The sequence below is a fragment of the Lycium barbarum genome, chromosome 6 (genome assembly GCF_019175385.1).
Source record: "Lycium barbarum isolate Lr01 chromosome 6, ASM1917538v2, whole genome shotgun sequence".
Classification (NCBI taxonomy): domain Eukaryota; kingdom Viridiplantae; phylum Streptophyta; class Magnoliopsida; order Solanales; family Solanaceae; genus Lycium; species Lycium barbarum.
The window spans coordinates 9,905,637-9,919,719 of record NC_083342.1 but is presented as its reverse complement, the minus strand read 5'-3'; the positions used below and the strand labels follow the sequence as shown (position 1 = coordinate 9,919,719).

The following is a 14,083-nucleotide window of genomic DNA, read 5'->3' as shown; positions in this document are numbered from 1 at the left end:
TGTTGTTTTTATTTAGTGTGGTATAATCTTTTGAGACTATCAAATTGTAATATTTCTCATTATAGTGGTATTGTATTGCTCCTCTCGTGTATTGTATTTTTATCTCCACGTTAAGAAATTGGTGTCCTTGTTATTATCTGATTCTTGTTATTTAACGTGGATATTATTCTTGGGCGGGATCATTATTTCCCAACAGCACATTCAAAAAACTACTCAGAAAATTAAGTGTAAAATATGGCACAACAAATGATTGTCCATGAAGTAAATGTCAAAAAACTTGATTCCAATACCATCAACATTATCTTGCTAGTTACCACAATAAAGTAAAATTATCATCTACACTAGCTATTCTTATAGAAAAGACAATGGCCAGTTTTCCAATATTCAGAACGACATGCATCCTCACTGGTCACCAGGCATGCTCTTAATGATGTCAGAATCACCTGAAGAGTTAAAAATACTACAATCAGTAAAACTTTTTTCTAAGGATAGTCAAACAACGCTAAAATAAGTTGAGTGAAATCTCACTGGGGTCAATGATGCTGAGGCGACAGACCCTGTAGTATTTACCACAAGCTGTACCCAAATCTACATTGTCTGAAATAAGAAAAGAGATATCAGCACATAATTTCAGAACTTTCGTGATACTACCAATCCAAAGATCATCATATCATATACACGAGTAATGACTTAACGAGAAGGAACTGATGATCACTTGAGTAATTCATGGGCTTAAAATGGAAAATGTCACAAAATGTGATTTTCTATTCAGGTTAATTTAATCCCATGAAAAGGAGACACACACTCTTGCCCTTGGATAAGAGATGTATACAGATAGCCCATTGAATCAAAAGGTTATACATCAGCAACCACCAAAAGGAGTTTGTGTACGTTACCCTAACCCGCACATTGTTTTTGAGTCCTTACCACTAAACCAAATCCCTAAGGCAGTTGTAAACTTATTCTTCACCTTAATAGAAACAAACGGAATATTCCTTTTCTGGACTAAAGGTACATGGACAAGAGCTCACAAAAGAATGCATGAGCACCACACCAACAAAAAAAATTAAGAAAAAAGATATTCTTACCCGCAAACAAACTCTTACGAAAATCTCCAGAATCAATATCTTTTTTTGTTGCGTTGTACACCCTTGATTGCTCAGGCTTCGTAATATAGTTCCGTAAAGCCTATCCAACTATTACTAGAAAGTAGGAACTATGTTTTTTAAATCACATATAATCAATGACGAGGCATTTTCTTTTCTTAACCCAAGAAGTCATCAGAAGAAACTTTAATTAGAACATTTTCAACAGTAGGAAGTAGCTTATTTATTGACATTCTCTCAGTCGAAGCAGCAAACGATATCTAATAACATTTGAAATAACAGTTCAGACATCTAAAACCATACTGTTCATGCACGCAAAAAGATGTACTTACTTCCGTTGTAGTGGTGGACTCCAACCTTGTCCAATATAGCATAATACTCTCAGACTTCCTGAGTGGAGGGCAGTTGTTGGCAATGGTGATAAGTTTTTCCTGTAATTTACCAAAGCAAGATTTAGAAACCGATGTTACACCATAGTCAATACAACTCTCTACAATGCTGGAAACAAACGTATTTTGAAGATGATGACATGAGTTGAGTTTAAAAGAAGAGAAAATTCATATAACCGACCGAACTAGTTTAGGACTGACGTGTAGTTGTTGTACGATATTACCAATCCAAATATCATCACATACATGAGTAATGACGAAAGGAGAAGGAACTGATAATCATACCTGTAGAAGGATGTGACGATAAAACAATACTGCAACTGAACCGCCTGGGTTGGGAAGGCGTAATGGCATGAGAGTTTGTGAAGTAAAAGGCCCCTGCTGCATTGGCTCATCCGAAACAAAAGAGTAGTCACTCTATTGAAACCAGCTACAGATTATGATTTACCACTATAAAGGATAGATTCTTATTTGCCAAAACCAATTATATGATCTAGGAGTAGGTCTTCCAGATCAAAGACGTTATCATCATTTGCTAAGATTTGAACTGGGATAATAAGTTGCACCGCCACTAGTGCCAGGAATTGATGGTTATTGCATGGAATTTATAGAAAAAGCTCCCACGGGAGCTCCCGCGGTGCTTTTAAAACCATTCTTAGCTCCATTGATAGAAGCTGTACAACCATGGACTCCAATATGATCAGCAATTGATAATGCATACTTGCAGTGTTAATTATAGGACCTACTTGAGTGGCTCCTACCAACGGCTTGTTCATTAGCTCTTCCACCGACTCAAGCGACCCAACCTTATTGACTGAATGATTGTACATTCCGGTCCCACCACCAGCGATAGATGGTTGCAAGCTAAGTGATGGAGATGTCCTAGTGTCAACCTGTAACACCCCGTACTTTTAATGAAAGTTTTGACCACGATCCTAGACTTAGAACATCAGATAAAGAATGTGGGAATTGAAATTTTTCCGTTAAGTTGTGATATGGTAGTTTACGCCCATGAACAGTGGTCGTATTTCAATTTACGACCATGAACAGTGCCCGTAAACTGAAACCAAGAATTTCTGAACATTCTGGAATTTGACATTTTGAGGTCATATGGTTAAATACGGACCGTATTTCACTTTACGGCCCGTATTTCAAAACGTGTTTGGAATTTGGGAAAACTTCCTTGATGAAAGTTGTAGAGCATTGAAATACCTTTCCAACGGTATCTTACGGGGGTCAAACGGACATCTGTGCAAAGAGTTATGGCCATTTTACTGAAGAGAGGCAGTGCAGTCCATATGGCAGAATACGGACCGTATTGCAGTTTACGGCCCGTAAACTTGAAATACGGCCAGCACAGTGCTGGACGTAAACTGCATTTTCCAAAACATTATATGTTCGTTTATATCAGTTCAAGTCATTATTTTTCATTCCCTCAAACCCTAGAGCGACCTCCTACTCTCCTCCAACATCAAGAACACCAAGGTAAGTCCATTCCAATTATTCCAACTCAATTCTAACATATATCCTTGTAATCTAAACAAGAAATAATCATTCCTAATCTAGGGTTTTCAAGAAAACCCATCTCAAGATTCAAGAATCAAGATTTAGGAAATCTTTTTCAAAATTCAAGTCTTTAATTCAAGTTTTGGAGCAACTAAGGTATGTAGAACTTCCATCCACATGAGGGAATCTCTATGTTCTTCCCCATGCTTCGTTTCCTTGATATCCATGAAGTTCAAATCTTAGGGCACTAAATCCAACATATTGGTAGCCCGTATTTAAGTATTTATGTACATGAATTTTGTATCTATAGTCGTTGTTGTATTCCTAATCTTCCATTACGGTTATTACGAACCCTAGCGGAATCCATGAATCATGAATTCTTCCTCATGTGTTCTCATTATGTTCATATGAAACTTAATGACTTTAGTTTGCAAGTTACAAGCATGTTTTCAAGTCAATTACAAATATATGATTATGAACTATTGTATTATTCATAAATCAAGAATATGTTTACAAGCTATTTCATGAAACCATATTTACAAGCTATTTCATGAAACCATGTTTACAAGTTATTTCGTGAAATCATGATCATAAGACAAGTACAAGTTAATTCACGAAAGTCATGGGCTTCTTAGCCAACTATATTATTTTCATGTTCGGGAGTTGTATTAATACCGAGAAGGCTCAGATAGCCTGAAACTACGTATGCCAACGTAGGATAAGAATCGCTCCGCCCAGTTAGGACGATTCCTTCATATTTTCCCCATTGAGGGATTTGGATCCATTCATGTCAGATTCATGTCTCGTGCCCCGGCAAGGTACGAGATAGCTTAGCTGATCGGGCAGAGATCAGACTCCACGTTTCTCCCCGTGGTGGTTCATGTCGGTATTACAGATTATTACAGACTATTACAGATTATTACAGACTATTACAGATTATTACAGATTATTACAGACTATTACAGATTATTACAGACTATTACAGATTTTTTACAGATTATTACAGATTATCTCATGCTTACAGTACTCATGTTTATGTTCAGTTCCAGTACTCAGTTTCAGTTTCAATTTCATGTTTATGTACTCATGCTCATGTTCATGTCCAAGTTTTCAGTTTCAGTTCTTATCATGTTATCCTATGTCCCATGTTGTTTCTTCCGCTTGCTTTACATACCAGTACATTCAATGTGCTGACGTCCCCTTTTATTGCCCGGGGGCCTGTATTTCACGATGCAGGTACGGATTTACAGAACGACGCTTCTGATCAGTAGGATTTGCTCGTACCAGTTTATTGGTGAGCCCCACCTCATTCGGGGTTTAAACATTGTATCTCTCTATTTAGTTTTGCATGTAAAGGTATGCTGGGGCCTTGTCCCAGTAATTATGTTTTCCAGTCAGACTCATGATAGAGGTTTCATAGACTAGGCAAGTCAGTTATGTTATGTCAGACATTCAGAGTCGTCTAGCCATTTTTGGCTCATTCATGTTATTTCCGCACTCATGTTTAAACAAGTATTTTTATTAAGTATTATGACTCATCACGTTTTATAAAGGCTCATCATGCATTCACGTTATATTTCCGCTCATGTATGCCTCATGATAGTTCAGCAAGCCAGGTGGTTCGCTCGGTCACATGCAGTCAGGCACCGAGTGCCGTGTTACGTCCAGGCCATGGTTCGGGGCGTGACAAAACTTGGTATCAGAGCCTAGGTTCAAGTGTCTTTAGGGAGTCTATGAAACCGTGTCCAGTGGGGTCACTTTTATATGTGTGAGGGCCCCATACATATAAACAGTTGACCACCAAGACATTCAGGATTGTTTCATTTCTTTCTACTCTAGATCGTGCCATGAAGCTTAGAGCGATAAGTAACTTCTCTTCTTCTCGAATTACGGACGTTTCGAATGCGCAAGAGATGAACAAGTAATTCAAGGTCCAAGTAAGGATGTTTACCCATAGAGGGTACAATTGTGCAGTACTTACTGGTAACGAATGAGGCTTCAAGTGCTATTGAAAGTGGAATACAATGTAAGTTGCCCAAGAAGGGGTGTAGTGGAATGAATGGTATGTTGAATGATAATGATATTCTTGAGAAAGAAGAATGAAATACAACAGGGAGAGAATATCAGAGAAATTAGAAAAGGAGCTAAGTCAACAGGAAAAAGGTAAGTCATGGAGGATCTCAAGGAAGTAGTGGCACACAGTTTTCTACCGGAGGGCATCAGGACCCACTCTATCTGCAGTTAAAGATTGAAAGGGAACATAAACAGAAAAGTGTAACAAGTACAGTTTGAGTTGGACATATGAGGTAAGTTCATCATTTTTATACTGTTGTTGAAATTGGGAGCCCTGTGTGGCTATGCTATGCTATGATATATATATGTATACATGTTGGCCTTGCGAGGCGTTGTTGGTATTTCCTGCGTGCAGGTTTTGGGATAGTAATAAATACAGAGGAAACTCTGCCAAAATTTTCCTAGAAATAGAAGGAGAACGAGATATAAGTTCGTAATATGTCTGGAAAAGTCATGTCAACAGTAATGATAAGATTTGACTAAGTTACGAGTGCAACTGACTTTGAGAAATAAGATTTGATTTCCTATTTAGATGAACACCTTGTGTGGGTGACAGTTCGGATACATCCGAATGTGTGTGAGAAAACAAAGGCTTAAGTTAAGTTCAGAATAGAGTGATTAGTGGAAGAAGAAATCAGCTAAAGTTGTAAGAGAGCAAACTACAGAAGAATAGCCTTTAAGAGTTGTCAAAAGAGGTTTTCCTAAGATTTACAAGTGTGAGCAGAGTTAAGTCGTTAAGATGGAGTATGCCAGTTATGAATACAGTAGCAACCCGTTCATGTAAGTAAATTTTGTTTTTCCCCATGAGGAATTGCTCCGATGTGAGTAAAAAAAAAATAATATAAAAATCAGTGTTGTAGAGTACAAAGGAATTACAGAAGATAAGGAATGTTAATTGAAATCCTATCAAAAGAGAATAATTTATAATTATGAGATGTTAGCCTTGGTCTAAGGGGGAGATGCATAAATCGCCAGTAAGTCCAGTGAGATAATTGAAGACCCCAAGGGTTAGTATGATATATGAAGAACCTCAGTTCAGTTAGGTTGGCATAACGGGATAGTCTCCATAGGGAATATGCCTAACCCGAAATGAGTAGAATGATCGTCGAGCAAATCATGTCAAGTTCAATTATTATCGATTAGACGATCACAGAAAAGCTATAAGATTATGCCCAGATATGTGTCACAAGGATAGTGCCATTGCACGAGACTCTAATCCTTAAGGTGCTAGTCATAGACTTAGCGCACAACAGTACTATGAGTATTTTAGGAAGTATCTAAAATAAAGTATGGGAAGTATGGCTCATGATTTAGACAGATAAGATAAATATGGTGAAAGAAGTTCACCGCTTATCCAAGCTAGGAATTCGACTTTCAGGCTCCGAAGTAGGTGGAGTTGTTGCTCAGAACATGGCTTATTCCTCCTTAGTCATCGAAGTTAGAGAGAAGCAGTTTGGTGATTCCTACTTGCTGCAGATGAAAAAAAAAAGGATTCACGAATAGAAAGCCTTAGCTTTTGAGAAGGAGGGAGATAATGGTACCTTGAGATATCAAGGCTGATTATGCGTTCCAGATGTTGATGGGCTCAGAGAGAGAGAATCATGTTAGAAGCTCACAACTCTAGGTATTCCATTCACCCAAGTTCCACGAAGATGTATCATGATCTCAAGGAGATTCACTGGTGGAACGACATGAAGAAGAATGTGGCAGATTTTGTAGCTAAGTGCCTGAACTGTCAGCAGGTGAAAGCCGAACACCAGAGGCCAGGTGGCTTGGCTCAGAATATTGATATTCCTGTCTGGAAAGGGGAAATGATCAATATGGACTTTGTATCAGGTCTACCTCGTTCAGCTATGAGGCATGATTTAATTTGGGTGATTGTGGACAGACTTACAAAGTCAGCGCACTTATTGCCAGTTAAGACCCCAGATTGAACAGAAGATTATACCAAGTCATATGTTAATGAAATTGCTAGATTGTATGGGATCACAGTGTCCATTATTTCAGAGTTGGTGCTCAGTTCACAGCGAACTTCTGAAAATCCTTTCAGAAAGGATTGGGTACAGAGGTGAACCTTAGCACAGCTTTTCATCCTCAGACAAATGGTCAGACAGATACGTTATTCAGATCTCTGTTATAATATTCATGTTAGTTCAATACTCAGATATCAGTTTAGTACTCACGTATTCATGCCAGTTCAGTATTCAGCTAATCCAATATTCAGTCAGCTCAGTATTCAGCTAATCCAGTATTTAATTAGCTCAGTATTCAGTCAGCCCAGTCGTCAGTCAGTTCAATAGACATTCAATTTAGTATCTCAGCAGTTTAGTAATCTTGTATTCATTCAGTTCAGTAACCATGTGTCCTTTATTTCAATGGTAATTGGGATGACCACCTGTCTCTTATGGAGTTTGCAAAAAAAAAAAAAAAAGGGAGAAGAAGATTATCATGCTAGTATTGGTATGGCACCATTTGAAACCCTTTTTGAGCAAAGGTGTAGATCACCAATTGGTTGGTTCGAAGTTGGTAAAGCAGAGTTGCTAGGACCAGATTTTAGTTTATCAGGATATAGAGAAAGTCAAGTTAATACAGGAGCGTTGAAACGGCTCAGAGTCACCAGAAGTCATATACAGATGTAAGGCGAAGGGAACTTAGAATTTTCAGTTGATGATTAGGTGTTCCTTAAAGTCTCACCTATGAAGGGTGTTATGAGATTTGGCAAGAAAGGGAAGCTCAGTCCCAGATATATTGGACCTTATAGAATTCTACGAAAGGTCGGACTAGTAGCTTATGAACTTAAGTTGCCACAAGATTTGGCTGTTGTACAGTGTTTTATGTATCCATGTTGAGGAAGTGTATAGGAGACCCATCGTTGGTTGTTCTTGCTAATGCTATAACAGTTAAGTATGACCTCACCTATGAGGAGATCCCCATAGCCATTCTTGATCGTCAAGTTCGCAAGTTGAGAACTAAGGAAGTAGCCTCAGTAAAAGTCCTGTGGAGGAGTCAGAAAGTTGAGGAAGCTACATAGGAAACCGAGAAGGATGTGAAATCCATGTACCCGTACTTGTTTCAGCCCGCAGAAGATATTTATGATGAAACACCAAGATTTTGAGGTATGCAAGCTTTACTTTCACGCTTTTGGTCGTGTGTGGCCAATTTATAGTGCTATTGTGATGTAGCCCTGTGAGGAAATGATGTTATAAGTTGTTGTGACAGGTTGGTAGTGCCATATTACAGGGGAAACTCTGGCAAAATTTTTGTAGAATCCCGAATGTTTAACATTCGAGGACGAATTCTCCAAAAAAAAAAAATGGGGGGGGGGGGGGGGGGGGAAGAATGTTACACCTTGGAAATTTCCCCGTTAGCATACTGCGAATAGACCCACGAAGGGTATGACGTATACGACATGTTGACGAGTAAGAATTAATGACTCTAAATGAGATTTCAAAGACATTTGTGGTAGGAGACGAAAGTTGTTAAGGAAAGCAAGGTATATGTTGTATGTCGGGCAAGAATTACGAGTATCGAATTAATGATGGCTTAATGACATTTTGGAGAAGGGTTATAATGTCTCTTATGTATTCATACCTCACGTTTCACGTTCAAGTTCATATATTCTCTATTCATGTCTCATGTTTAGGCACTGACGTTTTCATGAGACTATGTCATGTCAATTTCCATGCCCCATGTCATGTTATGTCTCATGTTTCATGCTCATGTCATGTATCTAGTGCTCATGTTTCATGTCTCAAGCTCCAGTATCCATGTTTCCATGTAATCATCCATTCAGTTCTTATGTTCCATGATCATGCCCCCACGTAACCATGTCAAGCTCTTATGTTTTATGTCGTCTTTCATTCATGTTCATGTATTCAAGCCATGTCCAGCCATATCCTTAACCATGACCCATCATTCGAGGACGAATGATCCCAAAGGGGAGATATTGTAACACCCCGTACTTTTAATGAAAGTTTTGACCACGATCCTAGACTTAGAACATCAGATAAAGAATGTGGGAATTGAAATTTTTCCGTTAAGTTGTGATATGGTGGTTTACGCCCATGAACAGTGGTCGTATTTCAATTTACGACCATGAACAGTGCCCGTAAACTGAAACCAAGAATTTCTGAACATTCTGGAATTTGACATTTTGAGGTCATATGGTTAAATACGGACCGTATTTCACTTTACGGCCCGTATTTCAAAACGTGTTTGGAATTTGGGAAAACTTCCTTGATGAAAGTTGTAGAGCATTGAAATACCTTTCCAACGGTATCTTACGGGGGTCAAACGGACATCTGTGCAAAGAGTTATGGCCATTTTACTGAAGAGAGGCAGTGCAGTCCATATGGCAGAATACGGACCGTATTGCAGTTTACGGCCCGTAAACTTGAAATACGGCCAGCACAGTGCTGGACGTAAACTGCATTTTCCAAAACATTATATGTTCGTTTATATCAGTTCAAGTCATTATTTTTCATTCCCTCAAACCCTAGAGCGACCTCCTACTCTCCTCCAACATCAAGAACACCAAGGTAAGTCCATTCCAATTATTCCAACTCAATTCTAACATATATCCTTGTAATCTAAACAAGAAATAATCATTCCTAATCTAGGGTTTTCAAGAAAACCCATCTCAAGATTCAAGAATCAAGATTTAGGAAATCTTTTTCAAAATCCAAGTCTTTAATTCAAGTTTTGGAGCAACTAAGGTATGTAGAACTTCCATCCACATGAGGGAATCTCTATGTTCTTCCCCATGCTTCGTTTCCTTGATATCCATGAAGTTCAAATCTTAGGGCACTAAATCCAACATATTGGTAGCCCGTATTTAAGTATTTATGTACATGAATTTTGTATCTATAGTCGTTGTTGTATTCCTAATCTTCCATTACGGTTATTACGAACCCTAGCGGAATCCATGAATCATGAATTCTTCCTCATGTGTTCTCATTATGTTCATATGAAACTTAATGACTTTAGTTTGCAAGTTACAAGCATGTTTTCAAGTCAATTACAAATATATGATTATGAACTATTGTATTATTCATAAATCAAGAATATGTTTACAAGCTATTTCATGAAACCATATTTACAAGCTATTTCATGAAACCATGTTTACAAGTTATTTCGTGAAATCATGATCATAAGACAAGTACAAGTTAATTCACGAAAGTCATGGGCTTCTTAGCCAACTATATTATTTTCATGTTCGGGAGTTGTATTAATACCGAGAAGGCTCAGATAGCCTGAAACTACGTATGCCAACGTAGGATAAGAATCGCTCCGCCCAGTTAGGACGATTCCTTCATATTTTCCCCATTGAGGGATTTGGATCCATTCATGTCAGATTCATGTCTCGTGCCCCGGCAAGGTACGAGATAGCTTAGCTGATCGGGCAGAGATCAGACTCCACGTTTCTCCCCGTGGTGGTTCATGTCGGTATTACAGATTATTACAGACTATTACAGATTATTACAGACTATTACAGATTATTACAGATTATTACAGACTATTACAGATTATTACAGACTATTACAGATTTTTTACAGATTATTACAGATTATCTCATGCTTACAGTACTCATGTTTATGTTCAGTTCCAGTACTCAGTTTCAGTTTCAATTTCATGTTTATGTACTCATGCTCATGTTCATGTCCAAGTTTTCAGTTTCAGTTCTTATCATGTTATCCTATGTCCCATGTTGTTTCTTCCGCTTGCTTTACATACCAGTACATTCAATGTGCTGACGTCCCCTTTTATTGCCCGGGGGCCTGTATTTCACGATGCAGGTACGGATTTACAGAACGACGCTTCTGATCAGTAGGATTTGCTCGTACCAGTTTATTGGTGAGCCCCACCTCATTCGGGGTTTAAACATTGTATCTCTCTATTTAGTTTTGCATGTAAAGGTATGCTGGGGGCCTTGTCCCAGTAATTATGTTTTCCAGTCAGACTCATGATAGAGGTTTCATAGACTAGGCAAGTCAGTTATGTTATGTCAGACATTCAGAGTCGTCTAGCCATTTTTGGCTCATTCATTTATTTCCGCACTCATGTTTAAACAAGTATTTTTATTAAGTATTATAACTCATCACGTTTTATAAAGGCTCATCATGCATTCACGTTATATTTCCGCTCATGTATGCCTCATGATAGTTCAGCAAGCCAGGTGGTTCGCTCGGTCACATGCAGTCAGGCACCGAGTGTCGTGTTACGTCCAGGCCATGGTTCGGGGCGTGACACAACCTCACGCCACGCTCCTAAGGTACCCTCTGCTGGTATATTGATTGTGTCTTCTATACCTTGCAGGAACTCATCCACGATGGGAAATGAACTATTAAACTCACCACCAACAGGGATTTCTCGGGGTTAACAGCTGATGGTCCTTCAATAGCATCGTTGGTAACTGGCCCTGGTAAAGATACCATCCCTGTGTCAAAAGATTCAGTCACATAGTCGGTGCTTGGCCATTGTAATTGTCCTCCACAAGATCCTTTCAACTTGTCAGAATTCTGTCCTTGTGAAGGTTCAGTAATATCAGCAGTATCCACACTAGTGATATCATGAATGCTTCTTCACTTCTTCACCTTATTAACATCATTTAATCGACTGAAGAACTTCTGCGCATGGCTTACCATCTGTGTTGGTATTCTAGATAATACACAGTTCCTCGATATGCTCCGCAGGTCACCTGTGCCATATTTCTCCAACCCCATGAGAAACAATCTAAGAAAGGAAAGAAGATAAAAAGTAGTTACTAGTCTTGGAATTTAATCCGGAAACAAGACAATATCTGCATAAAACTAATGCATTCTCTCAATCAGCAGATTCTGTTATGCATCTTTGAAATTCTACTCACGGTTGTTATGATTATATAGACATATTTTACTTCCATCTATATACAATGAACACATCAAATAAGTTCGAATTACCAAGTTCGGTGTTATTTCAGCATACATTTATCATTACTGGCCACCTGCACCTGGCCAAAACAATACAATATAGACTAGTAAGGTGCCATTCATTTCACACACTTACATAGAATAGTAGTTTCTAACAGAAAAGTAGAGCTTTGCTGAAATCAGTAGAATGCTCTCTGTTGAAGCAAAGTAAAGTCTAATAACCTTTTCTTTTTCTTCCTTTAAGTCAAGCCCATTCTCCACCAAGAAAAGGAAAGAGAAATATAAGTATTGCATGCTGGAAAGTTTTTTCAATACATAAATTTGCACTATAGTCTATTTGACCTATAATCATTTATTGTCAACATCGAACTAGAGGATTTTAGTTATAAAAGAACGAAGCTTGGCGGCGATATACCTATATTGTTCACATCACCATTTGTCAGCAGTAAATTCACAAGGGTTTCCAGCACGAGTCAGATTAAAGTCTTTGTAAGTCTGATGTCTATAGTACCTTGTCCTTATATAGTACATCACTCATCTGTTTGCAAATAACAATTATATCGATAAAGCAAAACTTACGTTACAGCACTGATATCAAGCTGTACTCCACTATTCTATGAAAAAGACGAACATACACAGAAAAACAAGCACTGCATTTAGATTTTCCGGAGGAAAAAAAAACTAAAAGAAAATTGAAGGAATTACTAACTTAAGTAGAGGGGCTTTATTCCATATTTTCAGACCAATTTTTCTGAGGAGCACGTTCGTATTCAAAAATTTCAGACCCAATTAACGTAGATCTACTACACATTTGCACATACGAATAATCAGAAATGGTTTTGGTTAGGATTAAAGAAAAACACGGCTTCAATAAATTCTTTTGGTCCAAATTGACAGAATTATTGAATCTCAAAAAATAACAGGAAAGGAGAAGCATTTTGTTGCAAAGAACTTAGTAAAGAAGCAACTTTTAAATCCTTATTGCAAAAATTGCAACTTATTCAACTACCAAGAAACACATTATTGTAGAAATTAGATAATCATCAATTTATTCTGATGTTCCAAAGCAAACTAACATGGTAATTACAAAATATGCAAGGAAAGCCTCACCTGTGTTCCTCTACAGTCCAGCAATCCCTTTTCGCCGTTATATCTCTGCTCCAGATAATCTACTTCTACGGCTGGAACAAATTTTCCGAGGGACATCTTCAACAAGGTCATCGTAATGCTGGACAATTTAGAAAAGAGATTTCCGAGGGACTGCTTCTGCAATCTTCATCAGAAGATCGCTATCTTCAGAATAAACAGCCAGCCAGTCTCAAATGCTTGTTTTCCCCCTTAGTCCAGGAGGTGCTATTGCATATTTTTTGAAGAGTTTTCCCAAAACGGATTTCTATATATAGACAAAGACCAGCATAAATACTTGGCGTATATATAACTTGGTTAAGAGAAAGAATGGCAGCAATACGCCTACTTCTTTAATCTATCTATTTCACAGAAATATAAGACTGAGATATGGGCATTGGCTAACTAAGCAAGACTAATACAGTAATAAATGACTTTCTGGAAAAAAATTATTTTGGTGAATGTTATTCCTGTATTTAGATACTTTATACTATATGTTTTTTAAGGTTTTCAACCATTTAAAGCAAAAGTAAACAGTAAATATTCGATAAATGAACTAGCTCTGCAAAGGTAAAAAAGAATACGAAAAAGGATATTAATGATGAGCTAAATAATAAGAATTTGACCAGATAGTTCTGTACTTAGGAATAGGACCTACAAGTCCCTACTACATCGTGTCCAAAAAGAGCATAGAATTAAGAGATCTTATCCCCTTTTCAACTTATGTTACTATCTTTGGCAGAACAAAGTCCCCATTTTAACAATTAAAGAACTTAAAGATTTGGTTCTCCGGAGAGAAAAATGTTTTCAAGTAATTCGAAAAGGTGAATAACTTCCACAAAGTCTCTTGTGGAAGAACAATGTTGTAGAAACATCAAATATGGGCACTCAAAAAATGGACACCGCATAATGCACCAATTAGAAGCTGACAAATTGTAAATCCTGTTTCAAAAGATTAACCAAAAGAGATGAAAAA

General features: G+C 37.8%; 2 pseudogenes; both read right to left on the bottom strand.

Moving 5' to 3' along the window:
- Positions 1-218: 218 nt before the first annotated feature.
- LOC132643770 (large ribosomal subunit protein eL30-like) lies at positions 219-1,882 on the bottom strand (annotated as a pseudogene).
- Positions 1,883-2,100: 218 nt separating this feature from the next.
- Positions 2,101-13,460, bottom strand: LOC132643768 (uncharacterized; annotated as a pseudogene).
- Between the last annotated feature and the right edge of the window lie 623 nt (positions 13,461-14,083).